The sequence below is a fragment of the Python bivittatus genome, unplaced genomic scaffold (assembly GCF_059951505.1).
Source record: "Python bivittatus isolate LINGU-HERP-01145 unplaced genomic scaffold, Pbiv_v1 ctg000340_np1212, whole genome shotgun sequence".
NCBI classification, from domain to species: Eukaryota; Metazoa; Chordata; class Lepidosauria; order Squamata; family Pythonidae; genus Python; species Python bivittatus.
In genome coordinates this window covers 28,725,739-28,747,087 of record NW_028277056.1, presented here as the reverse complement: position 1 = coordinate 28,747,087, position 21,349 = coordinate 28,725,739, and the positions used below count along the sequence as shown (strand labels likewise).

At 33.8% G+C, this 21,349-nt stretch overlaps 1 protein-coding gene across 3 annotated transcripts in view; it reads right to left on the bottom strand.

Moving 5' to 3' along the window:
- ZBTB20 (zinc finger and BTB domain containing 20) overlaps positions 1–21,349 on the bottom strand; it is a 527,488-nt gene that overhangs the window by 375,829 nt on the left and 130,310 nt on the right. For 2 of the 3 annotated variants that reach the window (XM_088140752.1, XM_088140753.1), the window contains one exon: positions 7,330–7,406. The exons of the other annotated variant lie outside the window; for it this stretch is intronic. The gene's annotated coding sequence lies outside the window, so the exon portion shown is untranslated. The remainder of the gene's footprint in view (positions 1–7,329; positions 7,407–21,349) is intronic. 3 annotated transcript variants of the gene reach the window in all.

The window sequence follows — 21,349 nt, the reverse complement described above, 5'->3', positions numbered from 1 at the left end:
AGTATTCAGGTGTCCCCCAATTAAAAACAACAATAATCCCAAATTTGATGTTGCAGTCGAAGATGACTTCAAAAGCCACAAAAAAGGCTCTAGGCAACCATGCAATGGTCAGTAGAAGCTTTTCCATGATTTATTGTAACAAAACGTTCTTTCCTGGCATCTCTTTCACACCTCCCAATACAGTGGTACCTCGAGTTACGAACGCCTCTGCTTACGAATTTTTCGTGTTACGACCAGCTCCAGCCCCAAAAATTTACCTCGTGTTGCGAACCACCTCGAGTTATGAACCGGATCCGCGGCCATTTTCCCTCCCGTGACACGTGGTCCACGGCCATTTTCCGCCCCTGACACGTGGTCCGCGGCCATTTTCCACCCGACACGAGGTCCGCGGCCATTTTTCTGCCCCTGACACGTGGTCCGCGGCCATTTTTCCGCCCCTGACACGTGGTCCGCGACCATTTTCCGCCCTGACACATGGTCCACGGCCATTTTTCCGCCCCTGACACATGATCCACAGCCATTTTTCTGCCCCTGACACGTGAGCCATGGCCATTTTTCCGCTCGACACGTGGTCCGCGGCCATTTTTCCACCCCTGACACATGGTCCGTGGCCATTTTTCCGCCCCTGACTCTCCCTCCAAGCAATAGCCGCCTCCCTGTCCTCCACGCCAGAACGGATTAACGGTAATTACATTGAACCTTATGGGAAAATTTGCCTCGTGTTGCGACCAATTCGAGTTGCAACCAGAGTCACGGAACGGATTAAATTCGTAACTCGAGGTACCACTGTACTTGATTATTTGTTGACTAAACAAGTTTGTACAATGAAACATAGAGGAAATGGTACTGGAAAAGATACTGGTGCATCAATCCAGAAAAAAGGAAACTGGGCAACATTCATCTTTTTGTGATAAGTAAAACTCATTTGGCTTGTTCCACAATTGAGCTCAGCTAATACAAGGCATTTCCTTACCTTTTTGCTTCTTATTCCAATTCTAATAAAGTAGAATTCAGCAATGTCACTATATTCCCAGTTAAATTACTGGAAGAACAATAAGACCACATCTTTTCTTTACCCACAATGCTCCTAATCCTAGTTCACCACATCCTTCCATTCATGGGTGATAGAAGGAACAACAAAGGTAATTAAAAAATTGTTGTTCCCATGAATTCCCAGGAAGCAATGCCGTAAGAGAACTACAAACTGACTTGGGGAAATGAATCAACAGAGTCAAGTATTTTGTGGAAATATTTTTAAGATTCTGAACAGTATTTTGGCAACACTGCTACTTCTTAGGATTGCTTATTGAAGCAAAGGATGGGATGGCAAATTGCAGTCACTAGGACTTAAATAGCCACAGGCAAACAGAGAGCCTTTGTTTTCCTAACATTTTTATATAATCTGTAGATACTTGCTAATAAAAATGAAATTGTGACTATTGACCTAAATGCCCTTTAAGACCTATAACACAGGACTACTTTGTAGACAATAGTGTATAAGAATACTAGTAAAGCAAAAAATATTCAGGTTTGACATTGCAGATATGTTGATGACTGATTTCAAGAGTGGCATGGAAGGAAAACCTCAGCTTTCTTATAAAAACTACAGATCTCTTACTCTATGTGGGTATCATAGAATTTTCTGAATAAAGTTAAATGATGTTCAAAACTCACAACAACTTGTTTGTGAATTTTCTTCTTCAAATATATTTAGATTAGATAAACAAGAGGCAATCTCTGAGACAGCATTTTAGGTGTCATAAAACATTGGATTTCCACCTTCAAGGCTGGAAAGAAAACATCTCAAAGAAATTGATTGTGTCTGTGTGTTCACAGTGATGCATTTATTTTAATAATGTTTCAGGTTATGACACATGTGATGCCTGTAGATGGGACTTGAAGGCAGGAGTTACATCAGAAACATTTTGTTATCTTAAACAAAGTATTCTGTTAGAGATGTCCTTTAATTCTGATCCTTTAATTACAATGCTTTATATGTATCAGATCATTTGAAATATCCATATTTTACATCACACTATCTTACATTATTGCATTTTCTTTTTTCAAGTTACTAACCCTGAATGAACTTTAAAAGACACACACGAACCTCTGCTACTGTACAGAACATTAACACAATAGACAGAAAAAGAATTCTGATCTGAAAATGGAAAATAGTTCATATAAATGACAAAAACAAAAGAAATAAGCAGAAAAATTAGTAATATTAAGTTAAATCTCAGAATACTGTAGAAGGTATCCATTGCTTCTGTTTTGCCAATTGCTAACAATACAATTTAGTGTTTAACTTTACAATTTAGTTAAAGAGTCACAGTGCTATGGAAAATTTGACTGACTTACCTGCATAATTCATGGAAACCGGATGACATATATTATTTAAATATATAAATGAGTTTAAAATTCTAAAATCCTATGTTTAAAAATCTGTTCTAAAATCAAAGTGGTCAATCATCTGACTTCAGACAAAAATATTTCAAATGTGACAAATATTACAAAACAAAACAAAACCCTCCTCAATATGGAAAACAGTAAAATCCTAGAAGTTTAAATCAAAATAATTATCCAAATCCTTTGTCTGCTGTGTTGTTAACTATCCTTACAATTTTGTATAATCTATAAATATGACAACAATCCCTCCACAAATTAGCTTAAAACAAGGATGAAAATGTTAATTGTTTTGGCAAGACAGAACCCCACCACATGTTATTACCAAAATTTCCCTGCCGTTTAATGGAAAACAAACAAACAAATAAATAAATAAATAAACATTCTTTGAATATGGTTTTACAATATATGTAAATACATATGCTGTTATAACATATCCAATCATTACGCAAAATATCAAAGCATTTTGAACTGTTTTGTTAAAATCAAGATAAATTATGTCAAAAGCATTCATATAATCTACTAGGCTACAAATCTATTAAAAATATATGCATTTGTCACACAGGATTTTATTTTTGACCCATCTATGTTTGCTACCATTAATACTACATTTAGTGATGTACAATATTTACAAACTGACTCCTTAATAACCTAGTTTTGAATGAAAAACTAGGTGCTGTTCAGAACTTAATTTTCCAGATTTTACTTCCTGCTCCCTTTGAAGGTCACAGCAACAGTCCATTTTAAATAGGCAAAGACTGTTTAACATTTATTCTTTTTTAATATATGTATATAAGACATTCTGCTGAATGATCTTGAAGCTCTTTACAATAACAAATAACAATACATTAAAATAACTTACAACAATATATAAAAATATATTCATTAAAAAACTGGGGGTAGGGGTGCGGCAGCCTGAGTGAAGTACTAGAGATTATAAATTAACTATATCCTTACTGAAAAATAAAATAGCATGGACTTTCACATAGAGATATACATAAATAAATAATAATGGGTGTGTTGTTTTTAGGTTTACTTTTGTTCCTATATATATAGCTTAGGGGAAAAAGTCAAAACTGACTTGATTCTTGACTTACAGTCTATGTTGAATGGATTGTTAAGCACTACATGATTCCTATTATTAGCAGAATTATTGATGTTTAAAAGAAGAGATTACACATTAAAACCTTAACTAAATTTAAGCAAGAATGGTTCCCATATATGCAGCATAGTAAATATAACTATTTACAGTCTGGCTTTTAAGGGGGCCTGAATGCCTACAAAATATTGCAAATGAGCAAATGGATAAAAAGAGGGAAGTCAAAAGCCAATAGTTCTTTTATTATTATTATTATTATTATTATTATTATTATTATTATTATTATTATTATTATTTCCCTTTCTCTCTCTCTTTTTTACTTTTTAGGTATTTAAACTTTTGTTAAATTTGCTTTGCCTATCTTTCTTTTCACACACACACACACACACACACATCTATGGAAAACATATACAATACAATGGAGATTTTAATATTAAGTATTAGCTTAAGATTGAAACCAATAATCATATAATCAATACCTTCATGTGATTTGCAGCAGTTCTCTTTTTAATGTTATACTTAACTTTGGATGAAAAGTCAAACAATTTTATGCTTGTAACTTTAAGCTTTCTAAATAATAGAATGTTAATAATCTCTAATCATATTATATAAACATCACCATACTGAAACAATTCAAAGTATCAAGATTTATAAAGCATAATAAAAAGAAAAAGAGAGAGAGAGACTAACAGCTATTAAAGCATAACATTTTATCCCACACAATCGACATGCAGCTTCTGGAAGGATGTGTCCATTTTTTAAGAGATATATATATATATATATATTCAAATTTAGATACCACCCATCTCACAAAAAGTGACTCTGGGCAGTTCACAATAAAAAAGCAATAAATATTAAAATACAATAAAAACAATATAAAATACAATAAAAATAGAATAAAAACCAAACACATACACAAATAATATCTTCCAAGATGTTGATGATCAGTAAGATGTTAACATATGGGAGCGTCTTAAGGTGCTAGCCACCCCCAGGGTTGGTGCCCTTTTTTGCGCCCCATGCCAGTTGGCAGAGCCAGGTCTTGACTGCTTTCCGGAAGGACAAGAGAGCTGGGGCCTGCGTCACCTCTGGGGAAGAGTATTCCATAGGACGGGGGCCACGGCAGAGAAGGCTCTCTTTCTGGGCCCCTCCAGTCGACATTATTTCATCGACGGGATCCTCAGCATACCCTCCCTGCCTGACCGGATGGGATGGGTGGATATAATGAGGGCAAGATGGTCCCTCAGGTAACCCGGTTCCATGCCATGCAAGGCTTTAAATATCAGGAGGAATGTAGAATTTCACAATCTTTTATTTGAAACTACTTCCTCCATTTTACTGAACTTCTTAAATTTGAAAAGTAAAATCCATTAGATGTACCATTCACTTGCCAGTAATTGTCCATTGCTATCATCCAACTAAAAATCAAGTGCTGTTTTCCACATTACATTTCAAAGTATGAGGAAGTAGTAAAGACAAACTGCAGATAAAGTTATCTGTAGTTTGTCTACTTAGCTAAATCACAGATTGACAATTTGTGCCCAGGGATTATGAAGTATAATTTATTTTTCCTCTGAGTCTTTCAGGGAATATAGCTAGTCACACCATGATGTCACCAGAATGAGGCAATGTTTTCCTGACTTTTTCTTTCTCACTTGGAAGAGTTAGGAAATTGAATAATATCTAGAGCCTTGCAGTAAAGTTCTCTTATAGTCTTTAATCATCACCAAATGCAAAATGCACCACAAATGCACCGCTAAAAGCATAAAAACTGTCTAAACTTTTGTCCTACCTATTCTGGAACTGTTCTGGACACTAGAAAAGAGGGGCTGGGAAGCCACATTCAACCCATAACTGTCTTGCTTACTCCTTAGTTAGATGAACTCTGACACAGTAAAACCAGCTTTATGTATTTTTACAAAAATTCGTAATACCTGTAAAACCAACCTTGCCGAATAGCCTGGGAATGAGCATTTCAGTGTATTTTCAGATATGCTTGCTGCTATAAAACCAAGGATCAATTGCTATGTTGCAAAACAATCAACAAATTGGGAATACATCCAGAAAAGATAAGTATGAGATTAGCTAACGCTAGATTTGTGAGCTCAAATAGAAGAGGAGATGAATGAAGCAAGGAAAATAGGTAGAAGATCAACAGAGTTAAATTTAATACCTTAGTATTGTCATCTTCCCATTTTTAAACCAATTCTATATTTATTCCAATCATTCCAAAGAATATTCTGTTACATAAAGAAGACTTTTATTTCTTAATATCAGACATGGAATTTTAGCATTCTTGCTAGTTCAGAAGAAAGATGGTAGATACTATACTAAAAGTACTTGTTAAAAATTGATTAACCATCATATTTTATCCCTTCTCCAATCAGAAAACCCGCTGCTGAACATAAAGGCAAGAAATGTGACAAAGCAAGATTAGATGGAGCCAAGTGATAAGAAGAAAGGTGCTAAGACAAAGAAACAAGAATAAGAGACAGTCGTGAATTGCTTGAACCGATGGATAAGTTGAAGTCATGTACTGGAAAATGATACAGAACCTAAATTCAAAGACAGAGAGGAAAAAAATGGAAATTTTGTACATTGCAATTGGAATAATTATGAAAGCACAGTAGGGTAATGAATGTTGACATCCACAAAGGTGAATGAGAAAGAAGGAAAAGAAGCCAGCATTTTAAAGAAATGAAACCAAATAGCACGGTGCATAAGTGTGTAAAATGAAGTCCGCTACTCCTGTATCAGTCAAGTGAGAAAGGAGAAAAATATAGTACAGGTAGTCCCTGGGTTAAGAATGCTCAGTTTAAGGGTAACCCCTAGTTAAGAGCAGAGCCTACTGTAGCAAAATCTGAGTTACAGTTACACAAAGATTCGAATTAAATACACAATACTACTTATACGGTATTATGCAATAATACCTGTACTGTATGTTAAAAGAAACAGCTCTAGAAACACTGTGATAGTTCCGCAGTTCCTGATGAATAAATTTTCCCAATAAGGACAAAGGAAGGCAAAAAGAAGCACACTAATTTGCATTTATAGCAACGAACGCAAAGCATGATTTGGGATCTATTAGACGATCTCTGACCTACTGTATTTGCAAAGTTACTAACTATTGAATAACGTAGACTCAGTAAAAATGTATTCCTCAATATTAATCCTCTTAAGCCATCGTTCTGCACATGGATTCAGTTAGTAGACCTTAAAGTTCTAACAAGAAACTAAAAGTAGATACTGCAACTTAATGCCCACCTATCTTTGATTTTGGAAATAATTTCTTAATTGTTCAAAAGGTGTGCAATAGTTCAGATATCCAAAATATATACACAAGGAATCATGCATCTTCTGTTGTTTGATGTATCTAAACCTTCTTGTGGCTTCCCAGGAAACTCTTTTCTATCTTCATTTCAGCTTAACACTCCTTTGACAGGGGAAAGAACACTATTTCTAATGCTATTCTGATACTTTATAATATCCATCACTGTTGGTGACGGGATAACAAAATGTATGCTAATGGAGACAAAGCTTTATACCATTCATAATGAAATATGAATCAGAAAGCACAAACAAAAAATACAAGGTCTGTAGTAAGTACTATCAAAAATAATGTAGTACAACATGAATTGCTGTGTTTATGGATATGTGCATCCGTGTGTGTGCATGTATATGTATATGCGTGTGTATGTATGTATGCATGTATGTGAGTGTGTGTGTATGTCTGTGTATATATATATATATCTTCCTAATCCACATATTCTGCTAACACGTGTGTTAAACAAAAAGTGACAAAAAGTATTAGAAAAGCTTTTACTTACAGGAATGCAATTCAACTCAACCTTTTTTGTTTTTAAGGTGCAGTGATTTCAGCATCTAAAATGTAACTTCAGGCACTCTGAAAAGAAACAGGTTAAAATCTCTTTCAGTAATAATTGCTATTTCAGATTTAATTAAAAATTAAACTTTCATAATGTTTCACCATCCAAAGCAATGCATTATCAGTCAAGCATAGCTCTTTTTTTTTTTTTTTGGTTAGAAAAGCTCTTTCAGAGCAGTTTGTAATGAAGAAAGGAAATAAAGAAGACACTTCAGAGTAGAAAAATATAGCTCTGAAATAAAGGTTCCCAAATAGCATTCTGAAAGAGGTGGGGGCTGGATGGGAACATCTGAATCTTTATATCAACAGCTAACTTATTAAAAGAATAGGCATTATAATTAAAAAAAAAAAAAGATGAATTTACATACACATGATTGTGGGAGGAATGAGCAACGAAACACACACACACAAGCACACACACACACATACACACACACACATAAAGGAGATTTTAGGACAAAACTGTAATGAAAAGGAACTGTACTTTTATAAAGAGGCATGCAATAAATGGGAAATCTTCACGCTTTATTGATGTTCTGCTGGCATCAGTGCTGCTAAAGCAGATTACATTCACATTTTTAAAATTATAGTATATTTAACTGGAAATGCTTGCACAGAAATGAAAAACAAAATATAGTGTACAATTTTATCCTAAACAACTGATTAAAAATCTCTTTCTCAGAAAAAAATTATATAACACTTATGTAAGAAAACAAAGGAAGAAGCAATAACTGCTTACAATTTGGGGTGGATGTTGTGCTTATCTAACTACAGGATCAGATAGTGGTGCTTTTAAAAGAAAATGGTGGAATAGTGGTGTCAAAGTTTAAGGATTGTCATGCCATTCTGGGAATAGTGCTGCATAGTTATAGACATAACCTAAAGCATATAAAGCAGCAAAGCAAGAATAAAAAGCAAAAATAAAAATATGTCATCAAATACAAAATGATAGCATGTCCTTCCTGGATTTTTACTACTGACAACTGAACAACAAAATGTGATACCAATTATTTACAAATATTAATACACAAAGTTTCCCCTTCTAAAGCAGCATCATGAGATATATAGAATCAGTTCATATAGCCAAAGAGTTGTTGGGATATGTAGAGACAGCAGACCATGTTGTGAAGCCTCACCAGAACATTTATAAAATGTGTAAAAAAAAAAAAAAAAAAGTTTTGGCGGGACACTACATACACCCATTTAATAATCAAAAGTTGCTTTTTCCCCACACATAAAGATAGCTCTCAGTCAGTTAGCCTGAGTGAAACAATATACTCAGCATTACATGAATCCTATATATCACAACATTTTAACTTTGAAACTTTTGTATTCAATCACGTGAATGCTGATTTAGTACTGAAAATCCATTCTAACAACCTGCAATTTGGTGGAAAGATAACTGGTAACAGAGGATCTGTAGTCCCCTCTGCAGAGTTTTCTCTTTTCATATTTTGCATTAGTATAGGTGAGCTAGGTCAGTTAGAAGTATTAAAAAAGGTCCAGAAAACATTGCAAGATTTTATTGTGTTTTGCCAGAGATAATATAACTAAATGAGCCATGATTTTCATATTTCATTATTCTTATCTAGTTATAGCTGCCTATAAGCTTATAAATCAGGCTCATATGCATTAGGAATTTGTGCACTATGTATGTATGCGTATCTCACACCCACCCACAAACGTACATACATTTCCCCGTGAAAGTCTTGTCTTCAGAGCAACTGCATTACTGTAGTAAAGTAAACAACTGCTAGGAGTCAAATGACTATGGAAAAGAGCACAGAAAGCTGTAGCTGTGGTTTCCCTTAGTACTTAATAAGTACATGAAGCTGAAGAGGGAAATTTCTTTCCATACTGAACAATGTAATGTCTCCTTGAATCAAAGGAATTTTTAAAATTCTAAAAAGTATCTAATTTGAGTAATGACCTAGCTGGAGCAAACAGACTAAAATTTAACACAGAGTTGCTACTATTTACTAAAAAAGCAGACCAGAAATATGAATTCAACCATACTTGGATGGGGTTACACTCCGCTTAAAGATTTAGGCTCATAGTTTGGGTGTGTTGCTCAAGGTTTTGGTAACTGACAAGACTATGATTGCACAACTAAGGTTACAGTGCTAAATCTGTCATGTCAGTGACAAATGCCTTAGTTACCTGCTTCCTGAACTACTACTATATAATGCATTCTAGGTGGGGCTGTTTTTTCACTTTTCCAGAATACTGCAGACAGATGACTGACCAGAGACATGGGCATAAGTATTTAACTCCTGAGTTTCACTAAATAATGCTTCATTTCCAGATCAGTTTAAAGTACTGCTTATGATCTACAAAACTCTACATGATTTGGAACCGACTACTTAAAAGAAAGGCTTATCTGTCTGTCTGAACATAAAGATCATCAAGAAGGCTTTCCCCCAATCCTACCTCAGTTGGAAACCTATCTGACAAGAACACATTAGAAGACTATTTGGCAGGAACACACCACTAGAATTCATTCAGTTAATGAAGCTCCAGGTTAGCCCCACCTTTGATACTGTTCTGTTAAAGAACAAAGCATGTTAATGATTAACAGGCATAATTAACATGCCTGTTAATCAGTTTGCTAAAGTAGCTTGAAGTGGTGGGTGCCATTTATTTCTTTATTTACAATATTTTTAGATGGCCCCACTTGTGATTTATATGCTTTAAACTGATTTGTTTCTATATTTTAATTGGATATTGCGATTTCCTTATATTTAGGCATGTCTGCTATCATTAGTGGAAAAGGAATATATAAACTGAATAAATAAGTAATTTGTCTTTGCATATGGGCTGATCATTCATAAAGCACAAGTCTAAAGTCTTTTGGAGCTTGCACTTAACTGACTTTGTAGCCTTTTTCCCCTTCTTCAATCCAATCCCTTCAAATATAGCTCATCTGAAATTCCATAACATAAAAGAGGAAAAGCATAAACATTAAAATGATATACAAACTTATCACAGCAACTGGCAATAGCAAAATGGGGTACAAATTACATTTGGACAACTGTTTCTTTATTAAGATATTGCTATTCAGTATTTCTATTTTTATTCTTTTTAACCCAATAGAAAGTCGTTATTTAAAGGGAGTTAAGATTCTGTCTGCCATCAACAGGATAACTGTCTGTCTTTGAAGTAAACACTTTGATGGTGCAGGGGGAGAAGTTAGCAAAAGAAAGTTTAAAAATGGGTTCAGTCAGGCTAGGGCCTGCAGAGAAAAAATAAAATAAAAAAAAATACTCCAAATGCATTCCCGAGGGAAAAGTTATTGGCACTGACTCAGAATGCTGTTGATTTCTCCAGTCTAAGCCCACTTCCCTTCTCCCTCCTGTTCTCATGACCCAAAACAGAGCATATGTGCTTCCCAGTACACTCATACAAACATACACACATAGCCACAACATGAGTGGGAAGCAGCAATACACACACAAACACACACACAGATGCAACAGTAACTTCTGTAAGGCTTTTACACAAAGAAAATACTGAAACCTCCTATAGCCACTGCTAGTAAGGTGGTAAAAGCTCTACATGCTTTCTCTACCTCGTTAAAATATTCACATGGTATCAATACTAAAACTCAGCTTTAATTAATAATAGGAAATTATTTTAGCAATAGGAAATTATTTCATGAGAATACTTACCATTTCTAGCTATAGCAATAACATGTATAAAAATACAATTATTTGGGCACTATTTTCATTCATTCAGACTAAAAGTAACTTCTAGAAAGGCACTAATTATAACAAAAGGTCAATACTCAGTGGAATATTATCAACACAAGAATGAGTATTTTGGTAAGGCTGGCTTTACTGAACTACAAATCACTAATTTGTTTTCCAAACAATGCTTCAGAATTAACATACAGAAAAATTATAACTGCAAGGTAATCAATTAATAATTTTATTGGAGATACAGTCTTGGTGCTTTTTGAAATTGGCCCCAATAAGTTGTTCTGATTATGGAATTGCTTCCATCAAGGAAAAATTTCCCAGCTCCCTGCAGCATTTCTCCATGCTCCAAAGGGTTGGGCAATGTTACAAAGCAGATTTTGGGACACCATGGAGAAAAAAAATGTTATACTAGATATTCATGCATTGCAATTATTCATAAGATAAAATATTATGAGAAATTACATTCAGGAAAAAAAAAGTTATACATCCCATGTTAATCTTAAAATCAAGAACAAGTTGTAAAGTATCTCCCACAAACTCTTTGCTAGATTTTGCTTCTGATAACAGAAATACACTATCAGAGCTGTAAATTTAAAATAAGAAAAAAAAAACATGAGATATTACCTAAGTGAAGTTTAAATTTTTTATCTAAAATCAGTTTGGTTTTACTCTTCTATTAAATTATTCAGTGAATCTCTGTTGTTTTTATGATATGTCTGCGTATTTTTTAAAGTAAATACCAGTATTATTTCTTGTCTTGGTAATCAACAAATCACAACTATGTGCATTTGCGCATGGCTTTTTTCATTATAATCTTTTCATTATGACTATAGCAAATATAACCTTTCTATAGTAATATATTTTTCAGGATTAACTAATGAATTTGTAGACCATACAGTTTCCCAAAAACACAACCCCATTGTCCAGCTTAGTTTCCACTATCAAACATGATCTCTTTCAGTTTATGAAGCATATTTATTTTGAAATACTTTTTACTCCAATAAATTATTAATGAGGCATTTAAGCAGGAAGTAAAAAGAAGTAGAGTAACAGAATTAGGATACAAATACAGAATAAATGAAGACTGTGTAGTATATACAGTTTTTTCCCCACAAGAATTGTCTGTTATATCTACTTTTTCTTAAAAAAAAAAAAACTGAAATAATTTTACTAACAAGTCCAGCTACTGGACTGGCAGAAGCATCTTTTTAAAGTTTAATAGATGTGTTGAAGACTAGGGCTGCAATTTTAAAATATACTAAACTTCTTACGACTGCTGATTAGACAGGCTAAGCATTTTTCATAATACCTCTTGACACTTCCCTCGTACACAGGGTGATGACGAAAAATAAGCTGGCTACAGAAAAACTATAGTATTCCAGTATTCCAACTGTTTTCTTGCACAAGCTGTCCCTAGATCCTGTTTATGTTCCTAAAGAACGGGAACAGTTGACAGCATGCAGCTTTTGAGAGGACTTGCACAAATAATTTTTTTACTAAAGATATAAATTCTCTGAAGCTGACAGTCTGAGCCTTCAATACATCTGCACATTTGCTTATACTCTTCATGTCTTCATAACATATGAGACTCTCCAATTTCTCAAAGGTTGCAAATGCCCTGATTTTACAACTTTTTATACAGAATGATATTGTCTCCCATGCTTCAAATTACTGCCCACAAAAAATAATATGAGTTAATAAACAGGGGCTCCATAAAATTCTAACTCTTTTACATACATTCTGCTGTAATATAAATAAGTATCTCTGTGTATTATATCATGCTTCAGTAGGAAACTGGGAGGGTAAAGGAAATGTGCTGGATATAAATTGTTTGGATTTTAGCAATGCCTTTCACACTGGTTCAACAAAGGAAATGTACACTGGACAGTAATAAAGTGATGTAGGCAAAAATGATCTGACAGCAGGAACATGAATTATATTAGATGAAAATTGAGGAAAAATGTAATTGGAAATCACCATTAAGGCAATGAGAGAAGGAATTCATTTTCATTAGTGAAAACTGGAAAACAGTTCAAATGAAGGGGTTTTATAAACTAAAATACTCCATGAAAGACATATTTCCATGAAAACCACCAAAGAAATGATAAATGATAAAAATCAGTGTTCCTTCAAGATAGACCTTACTTTCTTATGTAGCATCTTTTTTTGTTACATCTTAGCAGGTTAAAATGTACTGAATTGCTTTCTGTCTAAAATATCCTTTGGGAAAACCAAGATTCCTTCAACATATCCTGTAGCACAATGGATTATAGTACTAATGAATAACTTAATAACATTTATGTTAGTCCACTTTACTTGGAATTTCCTCCAAGGGAAAATATCCATCATGATAGGGCCATACTGCTAGTTTGTCCTCACTGGTATAGTGGAGTTGGTAGTTAAAAGTTAGTTGGATAAGTGAAAATTCTTATAATACATTTCCCATTCAAGGGAACAGCCTTAACTTTGCTCAGGCACATGTCCATATGAATAAAATTAATTTACAAAATGAACAACTCTGCAAAAACTCTTTAATCTCTGTGCATTTATATTATGCAATATTATAGTAACAATTGTTCCATGTATATAAAGGAAGGCTTTCCCAGATACCTTTTAAAATAATCCTTGAGAAACCCAAAGTGGACATCAGCTAATTTGGTGACTATAAACATATCAACAAAGCTACTGTTCAGTAGTTTAAATCTGGAAGATTTAAAACAGCTTAATTTGGTAGCAAATTGAGTAAATGAAAAATTACTAGATTAGAATCAATCAGAATGGGATATACAGTCCATCTTCCTTCAAGCTCTCAGAGTGGAGTGATACAAATGTCATATTATGTCATGCCCCCATAAGGCGTTTCAGGATTTCTCTAGTTTTACACAGTATATACCTTGTGTGGTGGTCATTGTAGCTAGATTAGAATCAGAGCACTTTTATTTGATTTCAGTTAAACTTTTAAGACACTGATTTCTTAGCCAGAATCTAGGGACTTACTTCAGTCATTTAGACATGGCTTGAAATCCAATGGCTCTAGACTGTTCTTTCAGCAGTAGTTCTCCATGAAACACAGCAAGCTGCTTTCATAATTTTGAAATTTCCCAAATGTTTACGGGGTAAACATTTAATAATTAAAAATGCATAAAAATTTGTGTGATTTGATTTTTATAGCTTTGATTCTTCATGGGAAAGAAGCAAGCTGGATTTTAAAATCTAGGGGAAGAAATTAGCAAATTATTTGCTTTCTAAATATCAATTGTCATTCCAAACTTTAACACATCTTTAAAACCTCAAAGGAAATAAATAACAAATGGTTAAGATATTGAGGCATTCATCTGAGCAATAAGCAGGCTACAGAGTTTGAAAAAAGTATCTCTAAGCTTAAAAGTTGGATGTCTTAGAAACTAAAGCCACTTTTTTGTTGAATGCAAAAAGGTGTCCAGGCTTCATAAATCTTCTACACTTTGCGCATATTTTGAAAAGCTCATGAACTGCTTAAATTGGCAACAAAATCTCATTTTCAAAAGGAAAATAAATTGCTGAAGGAAGAGCGCCTTATAAGATCAGGGAGCCAGAACTCATGGTTCATGCCCTAAGTGACCTCCTTTGTCTTTCTTCACTCTCAATTTTTAAGTAATATTCACATGTGAATTGTGTCATCACGAGAATATGAAATCTGTTCACAAACTTCATTGCACTACATTTTTTCATATTTCATGTCATCCTAAATTAGACTATATTTGTTGTCTGCAACATTGAGGTGAATGTATACATACCACAGACACACCCTCTGGACTGTTACTATAATGTTTAAATATGGATTCCTTTAAAGGCCACCATAATGCTTTGATATAAAATCAAATGCAAAAAAGTAACTAATTCTTTTTGTTTCTTTCGTTGATAATGAAAGCATCTTTACAAATACAGAAGAGCTGTTTGGTCTCTGATCCTGCCAGGGACAATTTTAGATCTCACTCTCAAAACACTGTATTTTAAAATGCTTCTTTCATTGGTAAACTGCAGGAGGAAAGTTATTTTCCTTTGCTCTAAACCACATGCTACCCAGAAGGAGGAAGTCCCACACAGTAAATGTATACAGAACAGTTTCCTATGTCTGTGTGCTGCAGAAAATCCCACTGTGTTAAGTAGGGTTCTGCTAAGGCCACTAAAACATATTACCCTATTAAACTGTGTTTCTTTATTGTTCTCTAAATGCTAATGAAATGTTCCAGTGTAGTGTTTATACAAGAGTACTTTAGAAAAGCAATATGCTAAAACTGTTTCTCTTAAAGTGACAGCAATTTAAGAGAGTATGCCGCACAAACTGTGAGACAAACATTTGTTGCTTTACTTCTCATCTTCTAAATTTAATCGTAAACCCAGTACCATTTGACTGAGATTGATGGGATTCTTGATTCATATTTGACATTCATTGTGAGATACTTTAAGAGAGTTTTATCCAATCAATTTTTGTTTAAACTTGTTTCATAAAATGTATATGTAGATAAGTTGCATATTAGTTTACAAAAGTCATATGGCTCCACAAAAGTATAATACATAACTTTAAGCACGAGACGGAAGGCTGTCAATTCTAGCTACAAATTTATGGGATACTATAATGAAATAAAAAGCAATTCTGATTTTTTTCTTCCTTTTTCAAAGGAGTCAATGCTGTTTCCCCCCCCCTTCTAAAACTGCTACTATCCTTATGAGCAATTCACGTAGAAAGTTTCAAGCTTCTCTTATTAACAAAAGAGTTGCAAAAGTGATGGACAGATCATTTAAGCTTTACTATCTATCTTACAGTGGATTTATCCTGAACCAGTACTGGAAGCTTAATACATATAAAATTAAAATCAGGGAAAGGGAAATAACTGAATCCAGAAATTTAAAAAAATATGATCATTTTCTTGTTCACGCTTGCTCCTGACAAACCCCTTTTCTTGGCTTTGGATTTTCTCAAAGCCAAGGGTTGAGAAATTAGCAAAAGCACACTAGTTGCAAGCAGTTGTGAACTAGTCAATTTCAATAATAAATGAATCTTTAAAAGCTATCAACTTCATGAATTATGAAGCAATCGTGAACCTAAACAGCCTTCTACTTTTTGTAATGCACATAGATATAGAGATAAAATTTTAAAACTTAAAAAAATTCCCAAACTGCTTTAGGCATAAATTGTGTGACTTATTTATCATAACTTATTTATCATAATTTTAAAAAAAGGTCAAAATCAAAAGTGAATATCTATTGTATCATTGTTTAAAATATATATATATTTTATATATATATATAATGGTAGAAATGTGGATTGACTTTATTATAACTATAATTTTACTTGGTGATTTATATTGTGTTTACCATAGTTTATGAAATTTATTTGTAGTTTAAGGTTTAATAGTGATTTTTAGTCTGTTAAAACAATATAATGCATTCAGTTATTTACAACTATGTTATGCTACAAAATTATAAAATCCATGGCATTTCTAAATCCCTTGTTCATTCATTTGTATTTTACTTTGCATTCCTTCTTCCTGTCTTCCTTGTTTGTTGATACATCTTTTTTAATGTTCAATAAAAATAGAAAATAATAAAGACAGATGTGATCATAAAAAAATAAATGATAGAAATATTGCATATATGCTAGTTATACCGTTAAAAAATAGCAAAGGGGGATAAATGGGTGAGTGAGTGAAGAAATATGTATTTATCTGAAAACTTGTGAAAATGCTTCTGATAACCCAACACAGCTTCTCAGATGCTTTCTAACTTAAACTATCTCTTTTAGGGGGCAGGTATGTTGTCACTTGCAATTCCAATTTTATAAGAATGCCTTATGGGGCTCCTGCAAGCACAGCAACATACTGGAAAATAAAGGAATGCTAGAAGCTTGTGCTTTATTATTAGTCATAGAATTTATATCCCACATTTTCATTGTTTGTTATTATAATATAACCTGCCACTTTCCATTTTAATTTTTAAAATTAAAAACAAATGTAAAAGGTGGGAGCAAAAGCTAGTTGAGCCACTGCTGATTTCACATTCATTTCAGTATGATTTTTTTTTTCTTTCTAGCATTTTTCCCCAGGTGCAGGATCTGCTTTTTTTTTGGATCAACTGAATACTGCTCCATTGGTTGCGACAGGAATTGACCGACCGGCTTGCCGCCAGAGCCAGGAGCCTTAACCAGTAGACCAAACTGGCTCTCTTCAGTATGATTAAATACGAGCTGGAAAAAGTATATGACCAATTGTATAAGGTATTAAAATACTAATATATTATTATTTGGAGGGAGGGGGAAAATCAACACACTGAAATAAGAAATCCCACTTTATAAAATAAATATTTGAAAGATGAACGTAATTATAATGAAGTCACTGAATACATTCATGTCTACGGAGTACAGCCTATACCAATTTTTTTCCTAATTGGTACTATTATTTTGCTATTTGGAGGATTACAGCTATACATCTTTAATCCAACAATTTTAATGAAAAACACAAAAATATAAAGGATTACTAGTACAGTAACTTTGTTATTGGTAATGTAGCATCATACAAAATAGCATAAATCTGAACCTGGAAAAGTTGTACTTGCAAATAAAGTACAAATAAAGTTAGTGTGATGTCATGCATGTTTACTTTGACCTAATCCACTAAGCTTAATGGAACCTGCAGGTAATTTTGCACTCAATGTATTCAATATCCATATTCTAGAAGGTACAAATACAACTTCCAAGAATATCCAAGTGCATTTCCATTATGCTTTTGCTTAGGATAGCATTTTCATTACACTGGAAGGTATACAGTCATTGTTTGTTTTTTAACATTTACCCTATGTTACTGAGATTTTTAGCGATTTAGCAGCCTTTCATTTTTAGAAGAAAATAAGCCTTTTTGATTTTGCACATGAACTCTTCATCTAAAAATGAACTGAAAGGGAACACTTATGCTTTTTAAATAAAGAACCCATGTGCAGCTAAACAGGTTTTAAAGTTTATTCTCCTACTTGGCATTGCTCACTACCAAATGAATGAAACAAAGCAGTAACACTACTACAGTTACTAATCTCTAAAAATGCTCACAGGTAGCCTACAATATGTTTAGGAAAAAGAAATAAAAAAAAATTGGGGGGGGGCAACACAATTAAAACACTAACATAACAACCAAGTGCTTGGCTTATTGTACAGTGAGTCAAATATATCCCTAGTTACAAGTAGCTTAAGGTTTTAGATTTTTTCTGAAAATTTAGATCATTATAGTTGTCACTGATAGCTGGGTGATTCAAAAGTTATTTAAAAACATTATGTGTTAGGATAAATATTTACCAGCTAGAATTAAATTTGAAAATAAAGTATCAGTAATAACCAGCAATGTAACATGTATAAAGAAGCGACAGACCTGCCTTATTCTGCTATTATTTCGGGGACACAGAAAATGAGGGGAGGGAAAGTTCATTCTTATAACTTGCAGGCTGCAGAGTTTATCCCTTATAAAGTTTAATAAAATAAAAATTTCTTTAATATATCAATATGCAAACTTCCTTTTCAAAATATAATTGACTAAAGTAAATAAATGAGTAAAGTTTTTTTGTTTTTAATTTAAAAGATTTGTATGGCCATTTATCTTAAAACACAACTCTGGGTGGCTTATAACAACAATAAAAACCCTGAGTTATAAAAATCATAAAACTATAAACAGAACTAAAACCCATCCCCTCAGTCATCCCCTTGGGATGCCCCAACAACCAACCCCAAACATCCTCACTCTACCCCTGTGCCTCGGTAAAGAGCCAGATCTTGATGGCCTTCCGGAAGGCTGAAAGGATGAGGGCCGGCCTTTTCTTCATCTCTTCCCAATGAATTTGCTAGGATTTACTTCTGAGAAGATATTATATAATTATCCTATTTGGTCTAATACAGAATTAGTTATAAATGCTGTTTATCAGGCCATATGCAATCTGTTCAAATTCCTTAAAACTATGTACTTTATCCCAAAATATAATCCAACAATCTGAATTTACAGTAACATTTTCAAATATATTGGATCCCTTTTACCTCCCATCTAGGTGCAATCTTCATAATTTATTTGTCTTGTTTCAAAGCAGAGATACATCTGCTACTGATGTAGATAAATACATTTTTCAGGCCAGGTTTTTATTTGAATGTTAAATTCTTCCACTTGGAATTTTGCTAACTCAGAATGACAACTTTTACAACCCACCTGGACTGTTAGAAATATGACTATTGTGCTTGCAGGACACATGTACAGTTGTCTAATAACTAGCACATTAGGAGAATAAGTTATTGTTACTGCCAGTTACCATGTTTCCATTACTCTAATAAAGATGAACATGCCACATTGATTTTTTTTTTTACAAATGGATACCTTATATGTTGATTTATTATTAAAAATATTCCTTAAATTATATGCTTTTGAAATGCTAGTTTAAAAGGGATTGGTCCACAAATTGCATAACTACAACAAGGCATTTAGAACCATAGCTCAGAGGTGTACTGGTTAGACAGCAGTATTATTGTTGTGAAATATATCTTGCCATATATATAAAGAACTCAGAATAAAGTTTTAATTCCTGAATGACATCAATCACAAAAATCATTACAATACATAAAAGGGCAAAGTTGTTTTTTTGGGGGGGGCCTTTCCTTCTTCTTGTAGAGTTCTATGCACCACACTTGAGTCAGAAGAAAACTACACAGGCATGACATATTTTGCTCCCCTTGCTCATTTCTATCCTGCCTCTATTGCCTCTGTTCTGACTCGCTGGTGTCCTGATTATGCGTATGCAGCATAGATAAAGTGACTGAATGTCAGTAAGAAAAACATCTGCTAATCAAATAACATGATGGGTCTGGCTGCAGGACTCTCTCCGTCATTTTGTGTGTGTGTTCTCCACATTCCATTATGTTGTAATTTGAAGTGAATAATGTTGGGGGAAACAGGGAATAGAAATAATTAAGGGTGGTGAGTCAAAAGTAGCATTTTTACTTAAAATTTCTCCCTCCTCTCCTCTTCTAAATAGGTACCAAATACTGGCCTCCAGATTACTATGTTTCAGAGGTAATAGGTAGAGGGCTAGAGAGTGAATGTGCTTACAATACTCTTGGTTGAGCAGCTGAGCACTATTGTGACCACAACCACAGTGCTGCTGCATATAACTGTTCAGTGGGACAACCACAGAATGGGGAAGACCAGCCTAACCAGGAGCTGAAGGAAGCAAAGGTGCCCGCAACAGCTTTAAATAACTAATAGTCACTATTCTTGATTCCACCCACTACTGGTTACCTGACATTACCTTCCATGTAATGGTTGGCAAAGTATAATAAATAATACACACCTTGCAGCTGCATTGGATGCTATCAGCTAAAGGGGAAAAACATTACTTTAATATTGGTACAAATAAGGACAATCAAAAGTGCTGTCAAATTTCACAGCAAATTGCCTGGAAACATTTATGGTTTGCCTGAAGCCAAAAGTAATTATAACTCAAGCAATTGCTATTACTGGACTGCAAGCAGGAATTAAAAAAAAAACACATGAAATACTATGATCCACTGAAGTGGACTCAACTGTACACAACAGAAGCAACTAAATCTATTGGTGCCTGTCCTTCCAAACTTAAAAGTTAATACAAGGGTAGAATTTATTTACAAATATGTGCAAAATCAATACAAACCTTGCATGAAAGAAGAAAAAATATTGGGGCTACTTTTGTTTTTAAAAATAATATGCTGGGGAATTACAGAAAAGAAAGCATGTAGAGTAGGTACACCCACACAAACATTTGGATACTGCAGAGTTATGTCAAAAATTAATACATTAAAGACTGCGAATTTTCTGGTGGTTTTAAAAATTGGCTCAAATCATTAACAAAGCAAAATAATAAGTGATCAACTCAGGAGATTTTTATTAATCTGTGAGAATGGCAAAATGTGGGTGCTTTAGTGAGCACCCCTGCTTTAGTGAGCACCCCTGCTTTAGTAAAGCACAAAGTGCTTTAGTGAGATACTGATTTTTTTGTTCCGGCCCTGGTTTTGGTCCTGGCACTACCTCTTTTATAAACATGCACCCGAGTATGCTTTATAAAACTGCCTGCAACTGCTGACCTTCAACCCTCTAGAGACAAGACCGCAGGGCCTTTAGGACTTTGAAGTGATTTAACTATAACTATACAGAACGAAATATATTTTAGGCATATATTTACCAATGTCAGCAAGCATCTATAGATGTGCCTCATTTATAAAAA